The sequence below is a fragment of the Coturnix japonica genome, chromosome 5 (genome assembly GCF_054131305.1).
Source record: "Coturnix japonica strain WE chromosome 5, WE-NBRP24, whole genome shotgun sequence".
Taxonomy (NCBI): Eukaryota; Metazoa; Chordata; class Aves; order Galliformes; family Phasianidae; genus Coturnix; species Coturnix japonica.
In genome coordinates, this window is record NC_140667.1 from 40,532,245 (window position 1) to 40,551,530 (window position 19,286).

General features: G+C 34.3%; 1 long non-coding RNA gene across 1 annotated transcript in view; it reads right to left on the reverse strand.

Moving 5' to 3' along the window:
• Positions 1-5,583: 5,583 nt before the first annotated feature.
• LOC146760773 (uncharacterized) overlaps positions 5,584-19,286 on the reverse strand; it is a 68,993-nt gene continuing 55,290 nt past the window's right edge. The window contains exon 3 of the long non-coding RNA XR_014946754.1: positions 5,584-19,268. This is a non-coding gene — a long non-coding RNA (uncharacterized LOC146760773). The remainder of the gene's footprint in view (positions 19,269-19,286) is intronic.

Here is a 19,286-nt window from a genome sequence, read left to right on the forward strand (position 1 = left end):
GCCTTGTGAAGTCTGATGTGTTGACTGGCAACCAACCCACAGCAGTGGGTTGGGACTGGGTGGTCCTTAGGATCTCTTCCTATCCAAGCCATTCTTTTATTCTTTTTTCCATTGATCTCTTAGTCTGGGCCTAATATATAATCATTATCTGTTGGAGTCATCTATGTTGGATAAAGATAACACAGGCACACTTCCAGTGGATAAGTTAATCTCCTTCCTCTGATACCACAGAAGAATTAGAAAGCGCTTAAATCCATTTACCAGCTCCACATACATTAGGATGTGATATACCAGTGGCTGTATCAAATTCAGTTTCATTATTACTAGAAGTTCAGACACAGCATAACTTACACAGGAAAGACCAACCTGCTCTGAGGAGTACAAATTCACTCTGATCATTTTTCAGGCTATAAATGCACAAATCAGATTGAAGGCAGTCCATCCTGCACCTCCAGCAAGAACCTCCACTTTCTGCAAAGCATACCAACATGTATTTACTTCTTCATCATCTGTTTCTTGGCCCTTACTATAGGAACAAGTAAAGAGCACTTTGATTACACTGTTCTGCATTTACCTCCAAAAGGAATAAAACTCTTTGCAAGACAATTAGGGAAAGAAAAAAATATGTACATTTATCAAAATTTATTCTAAGGCTTGGACCAATATTTTAACATGTAGAAATAAACACAGATACATATTTATGCAATATTTTCCATTTAGGATACAAGATTGACATAAATAAATATAAGTAAGCTCAAGAAAGGGCTAAGCTTCTAAAACTGAGCTTAAATGGAGCTCTTGGATTATTTGCAGGGTTGGATCTTCCAGGTGAGACTGGTAATGATCACTGACATTTATTAGTGCTCTGAGGGCAAAACAACAGTCAAATATTGTGTTGCTCTCTTACTGTGAGAAAGAAAATGGGCAAGGAAGGCTTCTAGAGGAAAAATAAAAAAGCCCCCCAAAAAAGCAAAAAGAAGCTTGGATACATCTTTTTCCTCTTATGTTTTTGTGCTGCCCATCTTCTTTTTCTGAGGACGTAATGTCTGTAGCTGCTCTTAGAGAAATCAAAAGGAAAACAGACTTCATCCTTTAAGAAGGAAAAGTACAAGTGTAAATAGTCCTGCAGGTCATCTCCTTAATGCCTTATTTATTTAAATGGCTGTGCATCAAAGCTATCAGAATTAAGTGTCTCCTTTTGTTAGCTGTGAGCCATTTTAAGGAAAAGTCCAAAAATGTCATAACATTTCATTTTTAATATATGCAAACACAGATTCAACAGAATGTGTGGGGAAAATATCTCTTTTGTAATGTTTTTAATCTCTCCCCATTAATAGTGAACAATTGGACTCACAGTGTATCTATACTCACAGTATCTATACTTGGATTTTTTTATAATTAATTCCCAGTGGGTACAGATACCATTGATATAAATTGTATTGTTGCCAAGATTTCAGGAGCTTACAGTCTCATTTCATGTCTGAGTGCATCTGAGTGTTCTCAGGTTAACTGTAGTTATTGTCTACAGAGGTGAACTTTTTTTAGATAGGCCCTACCTGTTCTTATTTTTCCTAACACCATTACTGTCATGGGAATGACTGCATGGGACTGCCTAAAAGAAGTAAAGGATCAAGCACAGAGACAGTTCCCCATGGCTATACTGTAGAGATCACTAATATTGTCATAGGTGCTAAGATCTGAAAGAAATCGACAGCTGTGTTTTGATTTTGACCAGCTCAGAGCTCCCAGTGTTCCCTTTATGTCACAGATCAGATAAGAAAGCACTGGCTATGTTCACAATCAAAGAAACAAATACAGTGATCAATTCTTTTACAGGAATGTGGAATCTTATAGTGTCATATTCCTCTCTTCGCACAGGGCAACTGAATGATGTCAGGCCTCTGGCTGTGGAGCTGTTAGGAGATGCTTCTGGTCTGAGTCTCCTTGTCCAGAGAGAAGAGTAATGGGAGAGACTCCTGCTTACTTGCGTGAGGCGTTACAACTCATCTCTCAACTGGGACTGAAGTAGATAGAGATAAAATTAAGTTAACCATGTTTGGTTACTTTGAGAATTTTGACAAAGAAGGAATTGATTTGCCTGCCTTGTAGATGTTCTGTGTCTAATACCACCACATTCCATAATTAATCACAAAAGGGCCAGTGTTGGAAGGGACATTAAGGATCATGAAACTCCAACCTGACCACATCCAATCTGGCCTTGAACACCTCCAGGGATGGGGCATCCACAACCTCTCTGGGCAGCCTATCCCCCTACCTCACCACTCTCCTAGTAAAGAGCTTCCCCCTGACATCCAACCTAAATCTTCAACTCTTTCAACTGAAAACCAATTCCCTTTGTCCTGACAACAGTTAAACGCATCTTTGCTGTAGCATTAAAACTGAGTTTTTCCTGATTCTTCTGCACACTCTTCTCTCAGAAATCAACTCCTGAAATGCTTCACTGAACAAGACAGAAAGATTAGGCTTTGCTTCGAAATAGATGTAACTCTTAATTAGGTGGATGCAGGAAAATATTACTTTCTGTTCAAAATTAAAAGCACGATCATTTCAAGTTTGACATAACAAAAATGGGGTAAAAGCAATACAGAAAAACTAAAAAGATAGAAAAAACTTATGTTTAGTGGAGGGAAGTTTCTTTTTCCTTTTTTTTCCTTCCTTTTTTTTTTTTTTTTCTTTTCTTTTCTTTTTTTTTTTTTTTTTTCTTTCTAGACAATATTACAAAGGAATGGAAAAATTAAAATGATAAAATCTGGAGAAGGCTAGCCAGACTTTCTCAGACACTGATGCCATGAGATTTAAGATAACGTGTAGTATTCCTAATCTCAGACAGTCAAAATTAAGGAGCTAGAGGCTGACTTCAGTGGTATGATGAAACTAACTTTAAATACTTCAAATGATCATTATGATATCACTGTTGCATTATATAGATGTGTGTATACATATGTAGGATGCTTAGTTTATTTTTTACCTTTTAGCATATCACAAAACCTATTCTCAGGCTTCTGTAGATGCATTTCACTCCAAGAGAGCTTAAATTCATAAAAATTAGTATGACTCTGAGGCAATGGCTTTAAGATAAATAGCAAATGTCAGTGAGCTGTGTTCTAGAATCCTGGAGCTTTGCAACAATAAACTCATGAGAAACCCAGTACCTCTAGAAGAAGATTGCTCCTCTGTTAGTGGAGAAAGGTGTGGGAAGTATCAACAGGTGGGTAAATATGCTTGAAAATAAGAAGATCTGAGTGAAATAATGTAAAGACGCACACACTTAATTCTGAGATGACCATATAGTAAGGAAAATCTGTCTTGTTATGGAGAATATCTTAACGGTGTTCAAAATTTTGTTTTACCTGCTGTATTGATACTATTCTTATGCCATGACAGGAAGCAATAAACTTGTTTCATAGTTCTTCAGAGGTACTATTTTGTCCACTTAGCTTGATGCTACAATTTTCTCTAATTAGCTGAGAAATACACATCATAGATAATTATACTGTACACTGTTTGAAAGACTGGAAATAATTAAACATTATTTCATTATTCAACTGCCCTAGAAAAAGTAAATACATATCAAGTACTATTCCTGAAATGTTTTTTTCTGGTGCTGGCAGCCAGTAACATAACAAAACACCTCAATATGTTGCCAGAATTACACAGCAATCATCAAAACAGTAATCTATATACATCCATGACATATTCTTTCCTTAAAGGGAGAAAGAATATATCTCTTTGGAAATGAAACCAAAACAAAACCAGAATGATTATGTGAATAAAATAATTGTAAACTCTATGAAGAGCACTTAGCATAAGCAATGGAATATAAGCACTGATTCTAAAAGAAAATGTACAGAACTTTGAAAATCAAGTCAGTAACATTTTTTTCTCTCTAGGTTTTTCAAGTCATTAAAATTCAGCAAGGAGTCCAGTGTAAACCAGCAGCACTGATATAGGAAGAAGAAGTGATCTTTGTTAAACAACTACATCCCAAATATACTCCGATTTAGTTGTTGCTTTTATTTTTATTGAAGACCGGAGCTTACAAAGGACTTAAGTGACTAATAAATTGTAGGCATAGAAACTTCTGCACTAAGTAGGTAAACTCCCCTCAGAGTATGCTAAAATAGCCAGTGTCTTTAGAGTAGCCAGCCAAAAGGTAGATGAAGAAGCTGGAGCCAGTCCATGTCCTAAGCTCAGCAGTCACAAGCTGAGAATTAGCCAACAGGGACACTCTGTGGTCAGGAGAACATCAGAAATGTCACTACAGGTGTGAGTCCAGCACCACTTTATCTCTTCCTGATCTCTGTTCCCGAGTACCCTCCTGAACAGAGAACCACTGTTCTGTTCCACTCATTGACCTGGACAGACTTTGTGTTTTCCTTTAAAAGTAACTTACAGGCCAAGACTATGGCTGTGGAGGTGTACCCTTTTCACTTTAGACAGTCAGTACTGTTTTCAGATGGCTGAGATGTATTTCTGAGACCTCCTCCTGTCTACTGTAAGCACACCAAGCAACACACTGCAAATGGGTTCTTGCTGAATTATCATTCTTTTGCACAGAATCTGCACAGAAACTTTTAGAGATGTGTAGGAGCTAGAAATTTGGTTTTGTGAAGAATTTCCAACATACAACAACTCACATTCCAAACCATGCCAGAAGAAAGGTTTTAGCAGGGGCAAAAGAAAGATTACATTAGCTAATCAAATTTTCAAAGAATTGTAAATTTATGAAGTGTGATAAAATATGTAAGAAACAGAACATGAAAGAAGAAAATGATAAAGAAAATGTTAAGTTCAAAAGCAAAAACTGACTGTTCTGAAAATGGTAAAATAAGATATTTTAACATTGTTGTAATTATTTTTCTCAAAGTGAGACTTTCCAAATTATACCTGTTATAAGAATCCTAGTTTAGACAGAATCACACATTTCAGCGGAATGGTTCCTTGATATTTCTTTGTCCAGTACCAGGTTATAAGGCAAAAGAGACAAGCGGGAAAAAAATGTTCTTTCTTCATCAAGCATTTCAAATTAGAACCTAATATCTCTGGTGATTTGTGAAACATGGGGATCAGTTTACAGTGAACAAGAACAGGAAATTACTTGCTTCAGCTTGCTTTTACAAATCAGATACAAAATTGATTGCTAGAGACTTTGCAAATTTGAAATAACTCATTCTTCTTTGAAGTTAAGACAAATGAAATTTAACTGTTTTATAAAATATTTTTTTCTATTTAAAACTGTCATTTGTGTGATCTGACATTTTTTTCATGACTTGACAGCTGTACTAAGACAAAAAAAGTTTAAACTGGAAACAAATATTCCTTCACGTCTGTAATTTGAACTTCAGCCTGTAATAAAATCAAATGTCAACAATGAAATTTGTTCAAGTTAAAATAATATCAAGATGCAAAGAGGCATTCCTTCTGTTCATTCTGTTCATTTGAACTTATAAACATGATTGTTCCAAATTAATGTTTTATCCAAATTGAATGTAGTACTTTAACTTAATTGAAACCACCTATGAAAGATCAAACTCTTTGGTAAAATTATGCAAGGAGGGAAAAAAAAAAAAAAAAAGTTTAAAATATTTTATACTTCTTTTACTGCAATGAAAATGAAGCTGTAAAAGCTTCCTGAAGAAAACCAGTCCAGTTTAGTTATTAAGTGAAAACAAAATAGTCAAACTTAAAAATGATGTATTTTGCCATTATTTTTTTTATCTACTTTTGTAGTTGAAATGTATATCTCCAGAGATATACCCCGGATCTAACTGAAAGCCCACTGAAATAACTAAAATATTTTTTTATTCATCTCTGAGTGTAGACTTATGACTTGATGTGCAGCTGTATTTGCTTTTTCATGCAAAGTTAAGTCTGTATGTTATCAGCTAAAATAATACACAACAGGATGTATGTAAGCTGCTTTATTTTTAAATTAAAAGTGAAGCATATGTGTTCAGTTTCGTCTATATGTTATGGACATACATTGGCTATTGTTTTTCTATCCGTTCATATATAGCAGAAACATTCTAAAATTAACAGAAAAAAATACAAAAGCTTGTATAATTTAGTAAAATTTTTATCTTAGTAAACACATTCTAACTTAACCATATTGGAACCATAATTTAATTTGGTAATTTGGTGCTTTACAGTTAAAATATACCTTAACTTGACATAGTAATGCTAAACAAGTTCATCATAATAAAAATCATCCCTCTGTATTTATTGCTGTAGTATTATACTTAAAATGAGTCTGTGGTTGACACAGATAAATAAAAGACTGCCAGACACTACATGCTTCTGCAAGATATTTAACAAAATTTCAGTCTGTATGATTTAGTCCAGTACTTCCAAGCAAATAGAAGATTGGTATATTTACCAAACAGAGATGTTTTCCTTAATGGAAGGAAACCGGATGCAAGCTGAATGTCACATTACTAGACTGTAGTCCAATAATGCGTGACTTTTGACTCCAAAAAGTTGAAAACTTCAGGAAGAGAACATTCAGAATTTGACCCTGGGTTTTGTACTCAATTGTAAGTTCACAGAGAGCCCATGAAGCAACATGGCTTTCTTACACAAAGCCCTAGGTAAACAAACAGATTATGCTTTGAAAGAGTATTACTCAATCCTTGTTTTGTTCTTAAATAAAAAGTGGGCCAATAATGAGCACATTAAGAACTCACATCTCTATGCCCTGCATGGGATTTAAGCTATTGGTATTTTTGCTATTTTAAGCAGACTTAAGCATCAGTTGATTTCAAGCAGCTTGGAGAATAAAGGGCTGCTGAACTGAGTTCTCTGCAACAGCAAAACATGGTATCAGAGTTGCGACATAAAACACAGTAGCAGCAAATTAATGATACATTTATTTTTGTACATTAGTTAAAAATTAATCTTAAATCCAGGAGCTTAATTCTTATTTTAATAAAATCAATTATTAAACACCCACTGACTTGTACATAAGAGATAAACTTCTGAATTATTGACCATTACTGCTTATGTCATCTGTTTGCAGTTCAGGAGTCTGGTTTCTTAAGGAATTTTGGAAAGAGTCAAAGTCTTTCCTTATCTCAAACACTGAGTAAATTCAAATAGTCAAACTGTATTGCAGAAGGACCAGTCTGACAAATCATAGTCATTCATCACTCCCATGATATGCTGGATTTTCCTATCACAGAGAATGATACTACACCATACACACTTCACCTGTGTTTTTCCAGCTGTTTAGAGCAAGCAGATCCAGTTCTGACCTTGCTAGATCATCACTTCTTCTACATATCATTTACAGATGGATATCTATCCCCAAATAAATAATGATGTCTCTGGCTTCTTCTTAGTCACTTTTCAGTCTGATAGTCCTTCAGGATCTCTTTATTATAATACTGACATCATAGATATGATTGTTAAAGGCCAGAAGACTAGAAAGTTTCTGTAAAAATTTTTGTAAGAAGAGGAAATATTTGTCATTGAAAGGAGTGGAGACCATGAAAAAAAGAGATACAGAAAAGAAAGGTGTTTTTTGTTTTTGTTTTTGTTTTCAAATCCACATAAAGGTCTGTGTATAAAAGCTTGTCTGATTTTCACAGCTAAACTTTATTTAGATTCAATAGGTTTAACCAAAAAAATCTCTTCCCATGTAACATCAGAATTTCCTGAATTAGAAGTCGTAATCATCCTAAAATTGATGTTAAAACTTTTGAGATTCAATAATGTGAAAGTGAATTTGCACAATTATTACATTATATTTAGGAGTAATAAACTCAGTTTTGCTACTCACACTTGGAAGATTTGTTCTTTTAAATTTGTTTTCTTTTTAGGTTTTATTATTGTATATTTGGTTAGGCTCAGATGTCCCTTTTCTGTGTAAACCATACACAAGAAAAGCCAGATTTTTGCTTACAAAGAATTTGAAGGAGATAGAATTATTAGATGAAAAAAGCAGAAATCGTTTCATTGCAGAGCAGAGCATAATAAATAATTACTTTTGTTTGTTTGTTAAAAAACAGTTCTTACAAGTTGCTCTTTAAGAGAACTAGCTAGTAGTAGTTAGAAAAATTGACTGAGGCAAGCAAGACAGCAAAAGAATCAGAAGGTAAAAGATCACAGAAACAGCAAGGAACTCTTTAATCTTTTCAGTGGAGATGATCCAAAAATAATAATAAAATTTCATTTTAAACATAGTCTAATAAAATAAGCTTTACTTATATACTATGTTACTATGGTACTATGTTATTCATTCTGTTTTACTACTTTAATACCTATATATTTAATATAATTATATGTTTAGTATCCTACCCAACAGTATGTTCTTTCAAATAACAACTGCGAGTATATACGAATAGGTGTGGGAGAGGTATAAGATTTTCTGCCATATAAATAGATAATTCACCTTTTTATATTATTCTTTCTTTCTTTTATTTTAAGTCAAATAATCTGACAAACATCCTTTATGGCTATTAAAATATTTAGTTTAGCTATACTTTTTTGATGTTTGTTTGGGTTTTTTTTTCAGATTTTTTTTATTTCCAGAAAAAAAGAATAATTTATCTTGGTATAACAAAAAATTTTCTGTTCTGACTAAAGATGTTAGAAGAGTGAAGTCAACTACAGAACAGTATATAAATGCAGAAATTTTTATTATACAGTTACTTTCCCAGTATTCTCTATGAACTTTCTCTGAGCAGAAGTTCATGGTGCTCCTGATTAGCAGGTTTTATTTCATATTTATTAGCCTTTGATGGCTTACTCTTTTCTGAGTCTGCTGAATGAGTTTTGCAATTTATGTAAATTTTTGGCATTGACAACATATTGTAGCAACAAGTTCTGCAGATTTATACTTTGTCATGCAGAAAAAAAAGTCATTTTATTTGGTTTGAATCTACTGTCTCAAAACTTGATTTCCATTGCCTCGTGTTCAAAGAAGCAATGAATAGTCATTGCATACAACTATGCTGTCTCTAAGCAAATAATGCTTATTTAGATCTGTCTAATTACCCCACATTTGTATCTTTTCTGTCTTGTGTCTTCTATATATTAAAGTGCAATGTTTTAACACTTTCAAATACCCTTCTTTACTTTCTGGGGAGGAGTGACGCAGGGACTTTGGCACAAAATATTTCAAATTTGAATCTATAAGATTTTAATTAAAAAAGAAAAAAACAAAAAAAGTTCTGTCATACTGAAAACTTCCTATATTTAAATGAGGAATAAAAAATGACGTAGGTAATACTTCTGGCCAATTAACAAAAAAAATCAGGAAGAATAGCAGGTAAAATCCACCTCCTTCAAACTGATATTTTCAGACATTTTTTTCCCTACCATCTTCATAATTGGATATATTTTTCGGCATCTATGTTGTCTTTGCTCTTCTACTCAAATATAGGAAAGCCTTCAGCTCTCAGAAGAATTGTAAACATCAGCAACAACAAAAATCCCACTCTCATCATGTTCTGAATGACTCCTATGCTCTTCAATCTCCTCCTTTTGAGATTGGAGCCGGGCAAATTATTAGCTCATGTGGACATTCCCATGCCTTTGATGGAAGGGAACTATCTACCACCCTATCTCATCCACTTAAGAACACACTTGGCTCCCAGACTGCCCTTCCCCACTCTGGAATCTGTTCCACAGGCTTGCATGCCAGCAAGCAGTGCTGGGGTTGCCGAGCTGTCTGTATCATTTACCCTTCCTGGCCTTTTGCCTTCAGCATTAGCTCATCACTCCACATGTGAAAGCAAAAAAGAAACAGTGGCCTTCTTGACTAATAGGATATGTAATTTCTGTATTTGAAATAACTGATAATTTTTATGGAAACTTCTCTTACAAAGTCTTCTGAGCACCATGATTCTGTGGAGGCCTGTTTTTTGAAAGATTTTTGAAGATAAATAGCATTTACAATTTTATAGTTAGATGAAAGAAATAAAAACCTCTTTGATTAGAAAAGGAAATTTGTTAGGTGACACTTCTGAGTTTTATCAAGTCTTCAATGATCTGTAGGAAGTCAAATATTTGTTTTGTAAAGCAAATTCCATAGTGCATTCATCACCAGCTCAGCTCTGTAAGATATGACTTGACTATGGGAACACAAGACAGGAGTTTGGGCTAATGCACTCCATTGCAAACACAGATACTGATTCTTTTCCAGACACGTATCTATGAGCCTTTCACCCATCAGCTTTAAATAGGTTACCTGTAACAAAACAAACTTGTGAAAATAATTTTTTACCACGCTGTTCTTGTGTTCAATCAGAATGAAAATGTGCTTTTTCTCATAACCTCAGAATGTTTGGTCACATTTGGTGGTGTGGTTTAATAGGGATAATAAACATGGTAAGTGCTCGGCTTCATTCAGCTACCAAGGATTATTAACTTTGCAGCAGGAAAAATGGAGCACACTGGAATGCAAACTGAAATGAGAATTGCATTTTTGTTTTTAAAAATTAGGAGAGACTGAAACAACTGCTAGATACCTACTCCACAGGTTCTGACCTCCAAAAAGATAGCTACTCTCCTGTGCCTGCCACCAGATTATAGCATACATCTCCCTACCTTTCCCTAAGATAAGGGCCAGATACAATTACATTAATGCTATTTCCTTGGAGGGTCTTTTTGTACCTGGGACTCAGCAGCTGTTATACTTAAATGTACAAGGAGCAGGTAGGCTTGCACTTGCATGTGCACATACGCATAAAATCAGGACATGCTTGAGCCATAGAGAAACTGAACAAAGTATTTCCCTTGAGCTGTTAGGGTTACCCTGTTAAGTGGTTTTGTTTCCATCATCTCCTTTCTTGAGAGGAGGATTTCTAATTTAGCCCAATGAAAGCTTTAATGATACATGCTGGCACTTAGATTTTATTTATACTGAAGTCTCAGCACAATGTTCTGGCAGCACAAAAGACTATAAAGTTAAAATAAATTATGTATACAGTCATGGTAAGATATCTTTACACCATAAAAGTAACAGAAATGAGGAGCAGGTCCATCTGCAAAGTACTCTGAATGGATTCTTATTTTATAAATTGGAAATCATCGTAATCTTTCAGCTAGCTACCTAGTGAACATTTCTTCAGCCCTTCCTTCCTTTGCTGTGAGGGAAAGTATGGCTGCAGTCACTTTACACTGAGTCACTCTTAGCTGACAGGAATATATGTCACTGCTATTCATGCCACTATCCCTACTGACTATGAATGTGCTGAGGATGTTTTCTCCTGCTCAATGTCTCACTGCCCCAGAGGCTGTCAAACCTGTTGTCACTGACATATTTTTAAGTGCAACAGCTGTAGCAGGAGTAAAAGTCAAAAAGGTATAAGAAACAGGATAGATTAATAATTTAATAAATAAATAAATAAATAAGAATAAATAAATAAGAAAGACTTTCTTAATGGTGTCATGCAATTAATTACAGAACAGTGATCTATAGAGGGCACTAAAACTCAGTGGTAAATGGATCTGAAACATTGAAATGAACAGTTCTGCTTCAAGTATATCTTTAAATTCCTTAGAACTGATCTAAAATCTTTTTCTGAATCATTAGTGTGGGTTCTTAGACTGTCATGATTTTTTATTTTTTTTTTACTCCGGATAAAAAATTGTAATTTTGGCCTTTTTTTTAGTGTGCAGTGTCAAACTGAAGTCTTTAATGTTCGGGTTTGATAACCTACTGTACACAAGTAATTTATCAAAAGTGTTATTAAGTTAAAGGCTAGATGATTAGAAATGATTTTTCTTCGTGATTAACCAAAAGTGACACAGTAACCAAGCATGCATATTCTGCTGTCTGTGATTATCTATACAACACTTTTATCTCAAGAAATGGAACAAAAAAGCATGATAAATAGGTCAGGTACTGTGAATTCTTTCCCATCAAAAGTTATACCAGTGTTGCATATGGAACAAGGAGTTGTTCATATAAATCACCAGCATGACAGACCTGTATCTCTTCTCATTGAAATCACTGCAAATTAGAAGGTAACCTCGTGAAGCCAATACACCAGTATCAAAGAATACAGAAAAAAAAGCCTCTCCCAGAGTTCTAGTTATGTAAAATTGAAGGAAATCTGATAAGCGCAATTTCATTTCCTTAGGAGAAAAGAACATTGATAACTCTGTCAAGGAAGGCTTTAAATCTGGATCTTGGAAAAAGGAAGTAAGGATGACTGGTACCTGGTACAGTGCTTCATGCTTTCTGTTTAAGTGAACATACTTTACACTGATATGTAACAATGCACTGATATGCTGCACAATAATATGCAGCACTCTGAATATTACATGGCTGCAAATTCTTAGAAAAGCTATTAAAAAAGCTATAAATTGGGCTGACATGCCTTAATTTATTGAATCACTAAGGTCCTAAGTCTGTACTTACAGCATTGGTATTCAGGCTAAAAATAACTTGTGAATTATCATTACCAATCAAAGGAACTTCTTGTTTCCATTTCACAGGCCCAGTTCACCAAAGAGTTAGAATTCCCCTATTAATAACAAAGAAATTTAATACTGAAGAAACCCTGCTCCTCCAACATTTAAAAGGTCCTGAATTATCTTTCCTATGTTTTGTTTTGTTTTCAGGACTTTGCAAGAAAATTAAAGGGAAAAGGAACAAAGTTACATTGAGTCAGATGTGTGAATATATATTTCCTCAAAGTTATATTAAGATTACATGTTTTAACACAATTTCTCTTCAAGAGATAAGAAAGACTTGATCTTGCCCTTTCTGTCATCATAATCAATAGCCTACTGAAATAGAAATATGCTATAAAATGTCTGGAACCTTATCCTACTGTCCCATCGTTTTTGTACTGCAATTTCAGGCAAATTGATCATTATTTCTGACAATATTTAGTTAAGAATTTGTCTATTAGTGATGAAAAAGTAGTTTTTGTTCACTAGCTCATAATATAGTTATCCCAAAGAACCTTAGAGGAAGAGTAAAGTGAGAAATAATTTGAACAACAACACAGTGAAGCAACAATTCTCCTGAGAATAAACTGACATCAACAGCAAGTGGATCAGAACTTCTTGGTTTAGAGAGGAGATATGTATAATGAAATCACATGATCTGGTCTCTAAGGATCAAGGATTTTCCCAGGAAATCCATGCCACTCTAGGAACAGAAAAGCAGTGAAGCAGCAGAAAACATTCAGAATTCACCCTTTTAAATAACTGTTAAATCTATCCCTACTGTATTTTTCTAAGTCACAGATCACCATGTTTTTGTGATCACAATAATGAAATTACAATCTCATTAGTTACTAAAATATCTGACAACGCTAAATGCATGCAAGTGCTATTCATGAGGGTGATTCATAGAAGACCTTTTCTGACAGGTGAGAGTAACTAGAGCTATATGAGAGACAGGGAAGCTGAAAAAAGCAGTTGAAATTATTTATACAAACGTGTTGAATAAAAGCATCTGTCTCTCCTGAGGCCTCTGATAAGTTGATATTTGCTATCACCTTTTTTATATATGTCATTATGCCAATTTAATGTACTCAGCAGAAAAAAAAGAAAACATGAAAAATACACTGGACACAGAGGTGGACCTTTTTATAGGGGTTTCATGAATGTGTGGAGTCTTCAGAAATTACTTAAAGATTCTTTATATATGTATTTCTAACTTAATCCTGGAATTTGTCCTTTTATTTATTTATTTATTTATTATTATTATTATTTTTTAGTTTTCAGAGATGCAAACACTGTTGAAAAGACTAGCGCAGGCCAGTATTCAAAAAGAAACCATAAAGGCCATTGCTGCAACAATGTGGTAGCTCTTCATACTTCCACCATCCCTCCATGAGTTATTTCTCACCAACTCTATCCCAAATAAAAAAGACTTTTAGTGCAGCTGTTCCTGCCACACCATATGCCTTGTGCTAGCTGCTTTCCCCTTCTGTCCTTGGTACAAGTTTCACACTTATCCTTTTGTCTTTTTGAGACAGCTCATAAAGTACCAAGATACAATAGTCAGACTTCAAATAAAATCAAAATGTAAACTAATGGATATACGACATTAAAAAAAATAATAAAAAAATACCCACTGTCTTTCACTTTAGCTCTTTTAAGTCTACCTAAGCAGTCAAAGCAGGGAAGAGAGATGCCATTTGTCCAGGATGCATTCTGCAAACAGTGAAAGCACTGAGCAAATGGTTAGCAGTGTTTTCATGCAATGCTGTTAGACAGAAGTTCCTTTTGAGACACAAAAATAGTCAGACTGTGGTCTATGGTTCCTTAAGTCTGAACTGTGGCTTTTGATCTGCTTTACCTGGCTAGCTCACCTATTGCCTTTAGAAGGAATCCCAAGGTTTAGATGAGGTTTAAGGTTATAATATGAAATGGTTTATCTGTGTTTTGTAGATTGTAGTCACCTACCGATTCATTCAGTTATTGATTTAATTTAAGGAAGTTATTACTCCTTATTACAGTTGTTCAGTTTTGTATTTTCCATTAGAAACAAGTTTCAACTTCAGTCATAAGCCCAGCAATGTGGAACTAAATAATAAATAAATAAATGTGCAGTAATTTAGGACAGAAAGATAATCCAGAGATCATTAGTCCAACTGCTACTCTACATCTAAGTTAGATTCAGATTTGAATTTAGACTGAATCCTACCCAGTTTTATTCAGTAGATAGTATAGCTAAAGATCACATGGTCCTCACTGTGGAGAGGACTAAGCAGCAGCATTCTCTGCTTGCTGGGAAACTAAAGTCCTGGCAGGGAATCAAAAGATTTATCTATGATACCATATATGTCTGGATCTTTTGCCAGAAGTGCTTTGATGAAATTTGACTGTTTCTTCTCATTCTCCTCAATAAAGCAATGCTTTATTGCATTAATAAAGATTGATTGATTGATTAATAAAAAATTAATTAAAAAAAAAACAAAAAAAAAATGTGCATGGACATTGTGCATGTCCAATTGAAAAAAAGAAAAAAAAAAAAAACCTACATGGAGATTTAATTGGGTTATGTTCACGTGCATAGAATATGTTTATTTCCTAAGCACCATGTCGTATCTTTCAAGTAGATACTATGATGATACTACAAGTGAAAGAGAAAACAAACTGGAAAGCACTCCAGGAATGTGTCTGTGCTTTTCTTAAGAGTACCTGGCCTTCCTTTGTTTCTTGGTATTTCAGAGGTTAAAAAACAGAAGTTTGAGCAAGGACATGAGTGGAATGGATTCAAGCCCAAAATATACAAAGGATAGAATGTGGGGAGGAGGAATCTGAGGATATGATAGCTACATTAATTATTTCACCAGCATTGAAATACAGAGTCTTTCTTTCTTCAATTAAAGATTTCAGTCAGGATTTCTACCCTACGAGCATTCCATTAGAGAGCTGATCACTCCCAACAGATTAGATCAGAACATAAAAGACTTCTCTTCCTGGCTTGCTGTAGCTCTGATCTAGTCTTTCTGAACATCATTAATTCAGCATACATATCTTGTAATAATACCAACGGTTACTTTCAGATGAAGCAGAAATACAGTTGGTGAGGTGTAACATTGACATTAATGCTGAGGATTCATTTTTCTTAGTTTGTAATTTTAAAAGTGAATTTGTTTGAAGAGCACAACAGTAAAAACTTGACCCAATAGAGACCTGACAGTGATCAGGGAAGGTGCTATTTTCAGTGCAGCTATCATCATAAAATCCAGAGTAGTTGTTCTTGCTATAAAGATCAAGACATAAATTACTAATGAATCAATCAACTGCTCATTAATTCACTTATAGGCCATTTCTATCCAATTTTGCTCTGCATTAGTGTCATGGTTTTATGATTTTTGGTTACTGGTATCATAACATCATGTAGTGCACCAGGAGTTAAAGTGTTAATGCTCCAGTTACTTACCTGCTTGTAAGAGAAGAACTGCATTCCCCAGGGGGCTTTGCGGCCAGAGAGGAGATATAACTCCTGGCAAGGTCACCTGATGGGGCTCTTCAGTGCTATTCTTCACTCTCTTCTCCTTCTCCTCACCTCACTGCTGCCCATCTTGACTGCGCACATCACTTCAGTATTACTGTAAGGCCTACAGCTTTCAGATACTCTCTCATTACATTTTATTTATTAGCTTCAGTTCTAATTATATTGTATTATAGTGTGTTATCTTGGGTTCCGATACCATATTTAGTAAAATTAGTTTGTTTCTCCTCAGATTGTTGCCACTGTTTTTAATTTTTTGGTGTCCCCTCTTTCCCTTCTCTGGAGGTACAGATTTTGCGAAATCCCTCCTCCCCGCTAATCACAGAACCAGGCTGAACCAGCCTGTAAACCGTTGACAATTAGATATCTTTATCAACTACTTTTAATTTTTTGTCGTTGAGAAAAATTCTCATTCAAATGTCATATGCTTCCAAAGCCAAATATAGATATGAATCACTTCAGATTTTGGGCATATGTATGGTGTTAAGATTCACAGCAATGCATGTTAGGGGAAGATCCTGTTCTCATTTCACACTTTCAACAATCTGGAGCCAATCTTCTACTTCAGTGAGGATACAATCATTCAATCGTGAGAATATGGATCCTTGGCTTTAATGTGACTTTGTTACATCAAATCAGAATATACATCCTATGAACTTTGCAGTCCAATCTGCTCTTCAAAACAAAAGAATACAAATAGTAATTAGAAGGTTCATCAACATATGAACCACATGGATCAAATTTCATAATATATTCCAAAACCTAAATATGCAATACCACTTTTGCAAGGTGAGGTACATTTGAAAATAACAATGTGACCTATTATTTGTTAAAGACAAATATGCAGCTTTAAAAAACTACTCAGTATGAAACTACACAACAAACAGTTTGGTTGGAACTAACAAGTGAACTTGGCCAGTACTGCACAATTTACACATATATGGGAACTGCTCATATACATGTAGTGTACAGGAACTGCTTAAATGTAAGAACTATGCTTGGGAAAAAAAATGCCTCATTTAATCATACAAAGGCTAACATTGGTAAAACTGTTTAAAGTTATCCAGGTCTACTTTTCTTCCCATACAATGGTGACAACAGTGGCAGTGATTCTGTTGAAAAAAAATAGTTGAATGTTGATTGTATCCAGTGACAATGTGGGGACATTAAGGTGCTGGAAAATAGCTTTTAAATTTGATGAATGCTGTATTCTCATATTTAACTTTCCAAAGTCTGCCAAACAGGAATGAAAAATTCCTGCAAAATTTCATACCAAAATGTTCCAAGAAAATTATTTAAATGCAACAGGAGAAAGACCAAGATTTTCTAGATCAAGGGAGTAAATTCCTCATGATGGACTTTCTGGGCTTCTTTTCACAGGAAAGATGAACTTCTGAACTCCTATTTTACTCTGTGTCAAGGTGGATTTATCTGATGCCCGTAAGTTATTTAGTTTTAGTTTTTTTACCAGAACATGTTTGTCTGATTTTGCCAGCATACAAAATCAGAATAGAATATTCTGGTTTGTTTTTCACACTTTATCTGACATATACTAAATAACTTTACATAGGAGTCCATATCAAAGTCTTCTCAAAGGCTTAACTATGTTTGTTCACATCTCTTCTTCCTTCCCTTTTTATCCACATATCTTCATCATGCTTCAGATTCATTTTAAACTTGAATACTTCATTCGTGAAAGGATAAGTATTTTAGTTAAGACAAATAATTAAAATTGTTACATTATCAATAGAGTTTTTCAAGGTAGAAGTTGAGATTAATAGATTTATGTTTCTTAATCCTGGAGGAGTTGCCTTGATACTGGTAGCACTTTAAGAGATGTGTTTCAAGTGGTATAATTCTGGGACCTGACAAGGCTTTACATAGCTCACTTGGCAAAAGAGCAACTTACAACAGGGTAAGTTAGAGTATGAAATCACAGCAATGATGTGGTAACTGCCAGGTGCATATTCTTATCCCAGAGTTGACAGTTTGCTTTTTACCTGCCAGCTTGTCAAACAAGTCACCAGGGCATAATGTGTTGGGTGTACTGCATGCAGAACCCTTCCCAATAGAAGACAGAGCAAGTATCTCACATAAGAATTTTTTTCAGTCATTAAAGGTAACTGCAGAATGAAATGTGAACCAGAGACTTTACTTAGATATTTATGAACTTCATACTCCTCAGAACACAACTTCTAACACTACTTAAGTATCATCTCTGACTTTGGCACAGAAATTCTTACTGAAAGTACAGTAGCTTAAGCAGGCAAATGCAAATGTGTTTACTCAGAGTGACAGAGGTGTAGCAAGCTGAATATAAGACAGTGCCCATAAAAAAAATTATTTCCTCCTATAACTAATGCCTTCTTCCAGCATTTCAATTCCACATTTAAATCACATCAACTTACACTCCATTTCACTGACTTCAGTAAGCAAGTTCAAATAGGTCTTAAGGTATCTAACTGAGCATAAAGGAGTCTGAATTACACAGTTTACACATCACCTCTGGACTAAGTTCATAGGTTTGTAAAAAAAAAAAAAACAGTAATAAATCAATAGTTTGGAGGAGGAAAGTTGTGAAACGTATGTATAGAGGTTATCAATGCATTTCATCAAAGCTAATGGAAGCTCCTACATTCTTACTTCAAACATTACTGAACTCAAATTGAGACACAAATAAAACTGTTTAAGCATGTCAAAAATATAGGAAAAACATGAAGACATTAAATAAATCTTTTTTTCTTTCTTTCTTTTTTTCTTTCTTTATTTTTATTTCTCTTTCTTTCTTTCTTTTTCTTTCTTTCTTTCTTTCTTTCTTTTTCCTTTTTTTTTTTAAATTTTTATATTTTTTTCATATCTCAATTTTGGGATATCACTGAAAAGAAAAGAATTCCAGAGAAATTTGTTTTCTGTTTTCAGTGATGTGGTGAAATCTCTATTGTTAAATGTCATTCTGATTCACTGTCAATTTTACAGTAGAATATGCATTTAAGTGAATGGTTGATAAAGTTTGTAGCAAAACTAACAGGAAATGAATAGCTTTTCAGACTTAGTAAGCTACTATTTAGAAACAGTGAAATATATTTAATACCAAATTACTTACTCTTGAGGTTAATTATTGCTACAAACATTTAATTAAATGATAATGTAAATCTGATGAGCCTACTCAGTAGAAGTGAAGTTTGTCCTGCACTTTGAAAAGGTAAATAATAGAACTCTCTCTCCATCACTCCAGTTAAAATAATTGGCACTTGGAAGTCAAGCAGAAAAAACAGGTGAACTTCTTGATTCATCTTCTTTGGAATATTACCTCAATTACCTTAATGAGATAAAAAAA